The sequence below is a fragment of the Astyanax mexicanus genome, chromosome 19, assembly GCF_023375975.1.
Source record: "Astyanax mexicanus isolate ESR-SI-001 chromosome 19, AstMex3_surface, whole genome shotgun sequence".
NCBI classification, from domain to species: Eukaryota; Metazoa; Chordata; class Actinopteri; order Characiformes; family Acestrorhamphidae; genus Astyanax; species Astyanax mexicanus.
In genome coordinates, this window is record NC_064426.1 from 40,338,686 (window position 1) to 40,351,453 (window position 12,768).

The window sequence follows — 12,768 nt, forward strand, 5'->3', positions numbered from 1 at the left end:
ATTTTTTGCACCAGGAATGAGTAGCATAAAGTTATCCAAAAGCAGTGTGTAAGACTGGTGGAGGAGAACATGATGCCAAGATGCATAAAAACTGTAATTATAAAAACAGGGTTATTCCACCAAATATTGATTTCTCTTAAACTCTTAAAATGAAATGAACTCTTTATGAATATGAACTTGTTTTCTTTGTATTATTTGAGGTCTGAAAGCTCTGCATCTTTTTTGTTATTTCAGCAATATCTCATTTTCTGCAAATAAATGCTCTAAATGACAATATTTTTATTTGTAAATTTGAGAGAAATGTTGTCTGTAGTTTATAGAATAAAACAATGTTAATTTTATACAAAATCAGAGAAACTGATTCAGAAATTGAAATTGTCTCTTATTTTTTCCAGAGCTGTATGGATGTTCTGTTGGTGGGTTAGTTGGTTTTGCCCTGAACTAAGAAATATACAATTCACTATATATTCACTAGTACACTGACATGCTACATTTTATGGGACAGGAGCTAGTATTGTGTACCATGACTTTTGCCACTTGCCATGCAACCTAAATAACACTAAAGAGCTGTGAAATATACAGTATGTGGACGAGGTCTCCTGCATTAAATGCATTGGAGTCATTTTGTCTGTTCTATTGGACAGTTTTAGCCAGACGCTGCCAGGCACCATCATTACCACCCACTGAACCACTCTGAACCCCACTGTGGATGGTAATATTAACCTTCTATGATGTATGCTACATTACGTTTTTCTTAAAAAATATATAAAAATCCAAAAATGTTAAATCTAAAAACGTTATAACTGGTTTAATAGTCTCTTACTAGTGTTCAATGGCATATAAATTTGTACAGCCCTGGGTTATGATTGTCTAGCATTGTCCCTGGTTAGCAATGCTATGCTAATGCTAATGGTTGATAAAAATGCTTTATACAGTATTTTGCACATCCGAACAGCAGTACTGTGAGTGTAGAACTGGTTCAATGAGACGCTAATAGATAGAAGTGAAAATAAACGGAAGAAGTGTAATAATTCGGCTTTTAAATTTACATTGCCTTGCTATGAGCACACTGGCCAGTGTTCAATCAGCCTCATTCACAAGATAACATCTCATAACTTATACATTTAAATACACACTGCTGTCCCATGACTTTTGGCATGTCATTATGTAATGTGGAGCAAAAGTTCAATACCGCCACACTCCCACGTCAATCTTCAGCCTTTGATTAGCACTTTAGGGACTGTATGAAAAATACAAAATACCAGACAAATAAATGATGAATCTATTTAACTTTCTCTAAACCTGATGATGTCAAACCAACAGTATGTTATATACAGTATGTTTGTCCCTTTATATTTTACTGTTAATTTGACACAATATTGAGGTAACATTTTGAAAAAATAGTATTAAATTGATTTATTCGTTATTCATTTTGTCCGGTATTTTTTTTCTACGCTCCCTAAAGTGCTAGAAAGCACTGATCAGGTCCCTAAAAAGAAAATCGCATAATAAAAAAAGTTAATAACCCCTGATATAGACCATTTTAACCCTTTCAGACCTGAGTTATGTGCCAGTGTTGGAAAAATATAAATAATATGTTTAATAATGCTGTTTTCTGTCTGTAATGCACACAAAGTAAGACTCTAACATTCTAATATAAGTCTATATTAACATTAAATCTACTAAATTAACTAAAATAAGCAACAATTTTTTTATGTCTATTGGATTGGAAGCTATCACATGAAAAAAAAATCTAAAATACAAATAAAACACAATTAGTAAAAATAAGCTGTTTTAATTTGCCTCTTCAGCTCTAGTGCTTTTTTCTAAGCTATTGTTTCATTGTCTTATATATATATATTTTAATTTGCTCATTTACAGTCTATTCTGATTAACAAAAATAAAAAATTGCATTGGTCTGAAAGGGTTAACATATTAATGTTCTGATCTCTGGGTGAAACTCTGTTGTAGTTAAACTGAATTCTGTAGAACAGAGGATTCGGTGCTTAAACCTTTTTTCCTGCACAGCAAGAGAAATGAAGTGTGAAATTACGTGAACAGAGAGCACGCTAAGAATAGCACTGCTTAAGACTGAGAGAATGATAATGGGCTTTACCTTGGAACAGAAATACAGTAGTTAAGGGTCTGTATATCTGGATAGCAGGTCATGGTTCATTTCTTTTATCTGGAGGAGTTTGTGTTGAATGGTTGGAGTGTGCCATATTTGTCTAATTCTCTTTATGATGGGTTTGATACTGCAGAAACTACACATATCACAGTATGATCTCAGATGTAGTAGTGCCTTTACTGGATGTAAACGCTGTAAAATGTGATTAACGCTGCCCTTACCCTGCTGAAAAATACAGCTCAGACCTATGTTTGTATTAGGATTGGATGCTCTAAGCTGTTTTTTTAATGATCCAGGTGTTTAAAAAACTGTTTATTCAGATGAAATACTGTATGCAGTCTCTTCCAAAAGTATTGGAACAGAAAGGCAGATCTATTTATTTCTGCTGTAGACTGTAAAAAATATTTGAGTTGACATTAAGAAATAAAATGAGACTAAAGATCATAGTTTTCACTAACAGTTATTTTAGTTTCTTAATGGTCTTTCTTCACAGCTCTCGCAATGTTTCTCTCACCAACAGCTGTGATTTTCCTTGGTCTGCCTGTATCGTCATCTGTTACTTAGTACACCAGTGATGACTTTCTTCTTCAGGACATTCCAAACAGTTGTACTATGCAAAGGTTCTCTGGTTTTAAAAACCCAGAAGTTGTTTTAACTCAAATGATTTAAGTCTGTTTGACATAAAATTGGATATTTCTAAACAATACTCAACTATTTTGAGTTAGTTGAACATTTGTGGGCACATATACTGTACTATTCAAACTGAGATCTTTGAGTTGAACCAACTTATAATAACTAAGTCTTATTTTCCATTGGCTTTTGTCACAATCTATTTGCATACTGGGTGTGTCCAACAGTTTCTGCCACACTAACACTCACTACTCATCAGTGTGTAGTGATTCCCCCTGGGCTACCTTAGAAATAAATCAAGTTCTCCTTTAGTTGTAATAACTTGATATTTTAATTTATGCTAACTCAAGTTTTAATTTCCCATTACTTAAAAAAATGGAGCAAACCTGCTGCCTTAAAAAAGTTAAGTAAACTCAACTTATCTGGTCTTACAGTATAACAAAAATAAAAAAGTTATATCAACTTCGCCTTTAGTTATAATAACTTGATGTTTTAAGTTATGCTAACTCAAGTTTTCATTCCCCATTACTTTTTAAGGCAACCAGTTTCCTCAATTTTTTTTAAAAGTAAATTCAACTTATCCGGGCTTACAGTGTAGCTATAACATAGACTCCAAGCTGTTGAAGTGGTCAATTATCTTGCTGCTCATTTCATAGATTACCGAGAGAATGTCTGATATTCCTGGATTAGCTGCTGATGTTAGTGAGGTAGCCTTGCCATCTTTAGCCCCCTGCACACAGTCTCATTAGTTGATTTCTCCTACTTTTTTAAAAAACTTTGTGCCTTAAAAATAACAACTCAAGCATATAACAGCAAACTGCACGTAAAAACTCAATTTTTAACCAACATTTTCAACGCTGGATGAGAGCTTACGAAAAATACATCTACTTTATAGAGTGCCTCCATACTCCTCTTACTATAATTATTGTTTGAATAATCTATGTATCAAGACACACCTGGGCAACAAAACACATCTGAGAATCACAAGTTCCAATATTTTGCTCACAAGAAAAATGTGCGATTTATGACTAAAGACTACATCAGACTACAAGCTACATCTATTACATCAGTTTCAGATTTGGGTTTTCATTTGTGCAGACTGTGCATTTATAGTTAGAGGCGTAAACAACATGAAAACCAGGGAGCCTCTACACAGTGCAACCGTTTGGAATGTCCTGAAGAAGATGAAAGTCGTCACTGGTGTACTAGGTAACAGATGTTGATATGGGCAGACCAAGGAAAACCACAGCAGTTGATGACAGAAACATTGTGAGTTCTGTAAAGAAAGACCATAAAGACCTTAAACAACTGTAAGTGACATCAGCAACAACCTCCAGAGGGCAGAAGTAAAAGTATCTTCTGAACTGTGTATCAGATCCAGATGTAAATACCTGGAAATAAAATCTAAAATGTTGATTTATCATCAAACCCAAGTGTTTTCAGTTTACAGCAGAAATTAAGTGTTGGTAATAACTCAGGTCTAAAAGTGTTAATGCAGATAACTGATCAGTTCCAATCAAGGCTGCCTGCCAATCACTATAAATCAATCAATCCTATCAATTCCTAAATAAAGCCCTGCCCTAATACTGTAGATAATATAGCAGAATAATGTTTATAAACTGATTTCTGAGCAAGAATGAAATGTGGTGATATAGCACAGAGAAAGCTTTGGAATTGTTGGGACACTGGAGTTAGAATGACATTAAGACCTATGTTACACCTTGTGCAAAGTGTGTAATGATTCTTATTGCTATCTTACACCCTACCAACAGTCTATATTCACTCCTTCCTCCTGCATAGTTTGAATAGCAACAGTGCGTGTAAATATATCTACACTGATGGCCGTTCGGTTCAAATCAATTTCTGGCATATTGCTATCTTGGCAACAGAAAACACAGGTGCTCCACTGATTTTGAATTTTTACATCCACAATAAATAGAATACTAAATAAAATAACATTGCTGTTCCCTTAAATGAGCAAAACCCTGTGTAAATGAGTAGGTTAGTTTCCTCTGCCGAGAAGTGTTGGACACGTCCAGGTAGCTGTGCTGTTAAAATAGCAATTCGCAAAAGTCAGAGCACACCTGGCTCTTAAAGGGAATGATGAGCAAGTGACACGCTGAATATTTATGTTTATGTCACTTTACGCCCAAAACACACCTATGATTAATTAAGAGAATTAGTACCGCTACATGCCTTTTGTGGTTTTCGAGCCGCAAAAGGTGTACTTTTCCTGTTGTTACGATAGCAAAGACACACTCACACGCTAAATCAAGCTGCACGATGCACTATTGACGGCTAACCTGTAGATCCCTAAAATAGGACTCTTAGGAAGAGATGAGATGAAAAATGGGTGGGGAGGTTTTGTCCTTGAAACTTATGGGGATGGGCGGAGCTACACTTAATGCGTCATACTGCAACCAGCCAGTAGGGGCACTAGTCCTCTAGCTGTTTCACTTTTAAGAGATGTTGGGTTGGGATGTCCCTGCTTTTATACAGTCATTGGATTCCTTATAACAGATTTATTCAAAGACAGTAATGGGTTTTCACAAACTATTATGTGAAATATGTTTATTCTTCTGTAAAAAAAGTAAAAAACAAGGTAAAATCTACCTCTCTCTTTCTATCTCTTTCTTTCTCCCTCTCTCTCTCTTTCTCTCTCTTTCTCTCTCTGTAATCTGACAGGGCATTATGGTGCCTGTATGCTGCAGAATATGAAGACTGTCACTAGCCTGAGGCAGATGTCTGCCCATATGTGTTGTGTATTATATATGTAACTGTAATTACCACTCGGATATAGTATTTATATATTTATATGCATATGTGAGCAGATTTTGACATTGTATTAAAGAATATGTCATGTGAGATGGTCTGACGGGTATGTTTATTTTTATGGGAGGTAAATACGAATAAACATGATCAACTATTTGTCAATAAATTCTTACAAATAAATTAATACATACACATATATATATATATATATATATATATATATATATATATATATATATATATATATATATAAAACATGAAGCTTTACTGTGAGAGTCAGTATTCACTCACGGTTCTGCTGGTTCCATGGATCTGTTTCTTTGATTGATAGCAATGAAATACAGGTACCTGCTGAGAGAGATCAAAGGATGCTTTGAAGGTCTGATTGAAAATTAGATTTATTGTTACCATGGAAAATACAGAACCAGTGTTTCAGTGTTTTTCTTCTGTATTTATTTATTTCATGTATTTTCTACATTGTAGATTAAACTTAAATGCATTAAAACAGTTAAGGGACACCTATGGAATTACATAGTAATCAGTAAAAAAGTGTTATTCCTCCACATTAATCCCCTGATCTAAACCTGATGAACTGAGATGGTGATTTGAGGTGATTTAATTGGGATGAGCTGGAGCTTCACAGCGTGAAGGAAAAGCAGCAGCTATTGTTCAGCACCTCCAGGAACTCCTTCCTTCAAGATGCTGAGAAAACTATTCCAGGTGACTCTCCCTCATGAAGACCCTGAGATTAAAATCTCACCAAGACTCTGCAGATCTGTCCTCAAAAATACATGTGCTACTTAGAACAATTTAAAGTGTTTAAAAATGATGGTAAATCATAAATGGTACTGTAAATCATAACGGACGAAAACCACCACTGTAGATGATATGCTAAATTTTGGGTGACATTGCACTGTTAAAAAAATTATAAATGTACCAAAAATATATAATATTTGTTAGATAAATTGCTTGTATAAAGAATAAGACAGAATTAGCCTACAAAAAATGTGACAGAGCTAAAACTAACTTTTAGGCTAAAAATTAGTCGAATTATCATGACTTAATTTCAAGATGGCAGGCTGGATATCTATCTATCTATCTATCTATCTATCTATCTATCTATCTATCTATCTATCTATCTATCTATCTATCTATCTATCTGTCTGTCTGTCTGTCTGTCTGTCTGTCTGTCTGTCTGTCTGTCTGTCCACCAACAAATCTATATATCCAACTGGCTGTCTGTCTCTCTGTCATTCTGAATATCTATCTATCTATCTATCTATCTATCTATCTATCTATCTATCTATCTATCTATCTATCTATCTATCTATCTATCTATCTATCTATCTATCTATCTATCTATCTATCTATCTATCTATCTATCTATCCGTCTGTCTGTCTGTCTGTCTGTCCACCAACAAATATATCTGTCTGTCTAAAAGAGCTGTATTTGTGAATGGTGTGGGAGAATGGAGGTGGGCTGTCCCACCAAAGTTCAGACAGATCATGTTTCAGTGTTTCACTACAACCCAAGTCCTCCTTTAAATGTTCAGCTCCTCGTCTCTCCCAGAACTCCAGGAGACAGTGATCTGTGGTGATGTGATGAACTGGTGATGAAGGTCGTGTCTGAGTGGCGTGTGATCATTAGAAAAGGAAGTTGATTCAGGGAAAGAGGAAATGGGCGAGAGCGGGGAAGAGGAGGTGACGGTCAGCACTGACCCGCTGACCTTTCCCTCCGTTTACATCAAGTCCTGATTCTGCAGCACAACATCACACGCCCTGCACTGACTCTCTCACAATCACTGCACCAGTGAACTCACCACCCAAACAATCAGAATAGCTGATCTGTGGTGGTTTTCTCTCCTGTGGGGTCATGGGTTTGAAGAACAGGGTGAAAATAAGGAGGATAATAATAAAGTATATAGAGAAACAGATACAGAAGTACAGTTTGTAATAAAAAAAACTTGTTATATCCAAGTCACTCTCTTTTGTCATTTCAAAACTTAACTTAACCCCCATTTTTATGGAAGTCAAGGGCCCTTTAATGGTATGCCTTTCTCTTTTCTGGAGCTCCTTGGTAGGGGCTCTCATAACCAGAGCCCTCTAAAATATGCCCCCCTCTTTCCTAGCACCCCTAATAGCCAGAAGTCGAAGTCAGAGCAGTTCCAAAATGCCTCTATTTTCATAAGGGGCCCCCAAAAGCATGGCTAGGGCCCAAAAGCATGGCTAGGGCCCCCAAGAGGCCCTGGGATCAAAGTCCCTAATAGTCAGAGGATCCTTAAAATGGAGGGCCCTCAGAAAAAAATATATATTGTATCATATCCGTTGATAGGCATCTCAAAATGTTTTGTCTCGAGGTCAGGGGGCCCCAGGGGGCCCTGGCCCCACTGACCCAGTCAGTAATCCAGCCATGTTTGCATCTTATTCAGAACACGAGAGCTAGACTTGTCTTCAGTTTTCCGAAGACAAACCAGCTCCTTTATACTTAATGGTGATGGTCAAAGCCAGATCAGCACCAAGAGCTCTTCAAACTTCCAGTACAGTTCAGCTCGACCCAACATTATGGAGTGAATTTTGTGCCAAAAGTTTTATGCTAAAAAATAAAACCCACAAATAAAATTTTAAGAATCAAAAGAAAAAAGTATATGTTGCAAATTCAAAAGAGAAAAAATGTATAGCCAATATATATATATATATATTTAAATATATTTGGCTGCTTTATTATTCTTTGTAGTTATTTGAAAATTATTTCAGTTTGAATTTTGCCAGTCTTTCCTTTCATTTATCTGTTTTTGTGGATTTTCTGTGGATTTTGCTGCTAAAGAAATGCAGCCCCACAACCTGATGCTACCACCACCATGCTTGACTATAGGCAAGGGACAAGTTGTCTTTGCACTCTTTATAGACTGCCGCCACACATGCTGGACACCATTTTAGCCAAAAGAGTTATTTTTTTCTTGTTAGACTAAAGGACAGCAATCCAACAGTAAACTGTTTGCAAACTTTCTTGTGTATCAGCTTCAGAAGAGGCTTGCTTCTGGGACAATGACCATGCAGACAGAGGTGATGCAGTATGTAGAATCGAGTCTGAGCAATACAGGCTGACCTACTATTTCTTCAACCTTTGCAACAATGCTGGCAGCACTCATACCTACTCCATTTTTAAAACCAACCTTCAAGTATATGCCTGGATATTAAACTGAACATGTGAACTTCATTTCTTTGGTCAATGCTGACTGATGCCTTTGTTTTAAGAGGGACCTGTCCTGTAAAACTGCTGTAAGACCTTGGTCACTGGATTGTAGCTGGGTTTTAGGGTGTTATAGCTAACTTATTATAGCCTAGGCCATCTTTGTGGAGAGCAACAAGTTTGTTTCTCACATCCTCAGAGAGTTCTTTGCCATGAAGTGCCATGTTGAATAAAGTGTAATTTTAGAGCTTCATCACAGAGTTCTGATTCTGACAATATAAAGAACAACAGCCAAAATTCACAATAATGGAACCTACCTTTATGAATAAAAATAAAAATGCTCACACATGTGCTACCGTTAGTGGGTTTAAATGGATGAAACAGGAGTAATGAGCCCCTCTAAAAGTAATCAAAGTCTAAACTGGGAACACTGGTGTTAAATGGACTGTACTCAGGACTGAACTCGGCCAGATGTTCTCAGGCTCTTATCCGCCCAGTGAGTAGAACACATTTCCTGAAAAACAGAAAGCTTTTATTCTTCTGCACAAAACCCCCTTCATGAGAATCAGGTCACTGAGGCAGATGTTAAAGAATGAATGAATAATTAAAGCCTCATTTCACCGTCAGTCAAACGCTTCCACCACTCATATACTCACAATCTTCCACGTGAACACAGGTCACTAATGGGGGACATATGAGGAATATACAGGCATTATGGATTTAATCACACCACTGTTGTTGTCTTTCAGCCTTTTATCCATATAAAGCCTATATCCGGGGGTAGTAGTAGTGAATATATGGAAAGAATAACACACCAAAAAGTTTATAATTTTAATGTAATTAAGCTTTATATGTGTGAATGTAATAATGCTACATGTAAGATACAAAGTTATTATTATGACCTAGTATCACATAATTATAACTTACTACAGCACGATTATGACTTACTATCACACAAATAATTACTTAGCTTTGAATAGTTTTGATTTACTATCTCATAAATATGACTTACTATCTTATAATTGTAACTTACTGTCTCATAATTATTTACATAGCAATCACTTCCTATATCCTAATGAAGTTTCTAATAATTATGACCATGATATCTCATAATTGTGATTTAGTGATGATGTGAATTGTGATTATGACTTAATATTGTATAATTATGACGTATTATCTCATAATAATGACTACCACAAATATGAGTTACAATCTCATAATTCTGAGTTACTGTATCATAATATTGGCATACTTTCTTATAATTACAACTTACTATTTTATAATAATGACGTAATGGCTGATAATAAATACTTGCTATCACATATTAATCACTAGGTATCTAATAATCATAACTTACTACCACACAATTTTATTTTGATTTACTATGTCATAAATATGACTTACTATCTTATAATTGTAACTTACTATATGTCATAATTATTTACATAACAATGACTTACTATATCATAATGAATTAGTTTCTAATAATTATAACTTACTATAACTTACTATTATTATGATTATAACTTATCTCATTATTATTACTAACTCATTAAAACAACTTAATTCTAACCTAATATCTTAAAATAATGCCTTAAAATCTTAAAATAATGCCTTAATAATGACTGAGTACCTAATAATTATGACTTAATATCTTATAATAATGACTTGGTCTTTCATAATAATGACTTACTACCACAAATATGACAAATATGACTGTGTCATAATAATAGCATACTTTCTAATAATATATCCCATCATAATGGGATATTATCCTGATTATGACTTACTCATAATCTCATAATAATGACTGAGGACCTAATAATTATGACTTAATATCTTATAATAATGGCAAAAGAATGTGTCACTGTTTAAATATGTGTCACGCATGCACTGTATTATATTAATGCCTCTGGTTAAATTGAATAAATGTGAATGTAAAGGATCGGAGAACAGTAATGAAAGTGTAATTTCTGTACGAGACGGACACCCTTTACTGCCATGCTGTTTCTGGTTGCCATGGAAACGCTTGAGCAGTGCCTTCAATCCTAATTTGGCATGTCTTGTCCACACAAACACACACACACACACACACACACTCACGGTCCTAGTAAATACGGGTCATTTGGTCGGGATGCTGAGAACCCTGATTGGAATCGCACTGCCTCTAATTACATGCTGCTTTTGTGTAGCACCTGGAAACAGAGGCAGCACTTCCTGATGGATCGGTTCTGTTCTCCCGGGCTTTAATTCACTGACCCGGCCTCGCGGGCACAGCATGAAAGGAAATCAATCCTCTAATCAATTTTTTTAAATGGCTGTTGGGCTTTTGAGACACAGTTGGTGTTAATGCAGTTTTCACATGGGGTTCATACTGAAAATCTGACCTGATGTCATATTTCTGATCCAGGGATTTTATGGCATTATTACAGAGCATTAGTGTTGAACAACAGTACGGGGTCTCACTGTCCTGTTTTTTTCTGTTTTAAAATCACCTGCATATTACACATCTCTTTTAGGAAGTGAGCATGGCTTCAACAGGCCAGTATAGTATCTGTACCCCCTTCTTTAATGGCCACGCTTTTGTAAGAATGTGTGCAGCATGTGGTTTTACATTGTTGATCTCAATGCACTTTTCTGCATTAAAAAATAAGAGACCACTTCAGTTTCTGAATCAGTTTCTCTGATTTTGCTATTTATAGGTTTATGTTTGAGTCAAATGAACATTGTTGTTTTATTCTATAAACTACAGACAACATTTCTCCCAAATTCCAAATATAAATATTGTCATTTAGAGCATTTATTTGCAGAAAATGAGAAATGACAAGAAACCAGTTCATATTCATAAAGTTTTAAGAGTTCAGAAATCAATATTTGGTGGAATAACCCTGGTTTTTAATCACAGGTTTTTTCATGCATCTTGGCATCATGTTGTCCTCCACCAGTCTTACACACTGCTTTTGGATAACTTTATGCTGATTTACTCCTGGTGCAAAAAATTCAAGCAGTTCAGTTTGGTGGTTTGATGGCTTGTGATCATCCATCTTCCTCTTGATTATATTCCAGAGGTTTTTAATTTGGTAAAATCAAAGAAACTCATCATTTTTAAGTGCTCTCTTATTTTTTCCGGAGCTGTATTATACTTTTTTTTAATTATTAGTTATAATAGGTTAGAACAGGTCTATGCTCTATACAAAACACGATCATGAAGTTCTTTGCACAAAATCACTCTCACATAAAGATAAAGAGATCTCACCAGCTTTATTCTTACCAGTTTCAGTCCCTTTTAGAATGAGCCATGTTTACGCTGATTGTTTACCACACATTATAGTTAGCTTGTGCTAAACAGCAAAACATGGGACCTATTTTAATGATCTATAGCGCATAGTGATCTATAGGACGTGTTTGTGTGTCTTTGGTATCGTGAGGGCACAAAAAATACGCCTTTCGTGGTTCGAAACTGTCAAAAGGCATGAACAAATTCTCTTAATTAATCATGGGTGGGTTTTGGGCGTAATGTGAAATAGACCAATCAGTGTGTCAGTTGTCATTCCCATTAAGAGGCAGGTGAGCTCTGACTTTGGCGTGTTCGTATCTTATCAGAGGATACTGACCTGCGTGTTCACAGGTCATTAATTGACTGTTGTCAGGGTTTAATCAGTCAGTGGAGCTCCTTTTCCACCTCCAAGATAGAAACGGTGTGGGCACAGCGGACGGTAGGTTCAGATCCCTCCCTCAGACCGAAATTGTGTTTCTTTAACTGATCTAGTGAGTGGGTAGATCGGTGAGGGGTGGAGCCAGGGTGGTTCTATGCTGGTTTCATTATTGTGACGTCAGCCACCCAAACAGCTCATAGAAGCAAATGATTCCTGACCCAAACTCTTTCAGCTGATTCACAGAAAACGAATGGCTGGATTTTTTTGGTGATTGGAGTGTTTATAGTGTTTATAGGGGCTGTTGTGACCCAAATGAAAATATAAAAGCATGCAAAAAGTAAATTTTACATAATATGCTGCTTCATCCATACAATGACAGATACTAGCATCTG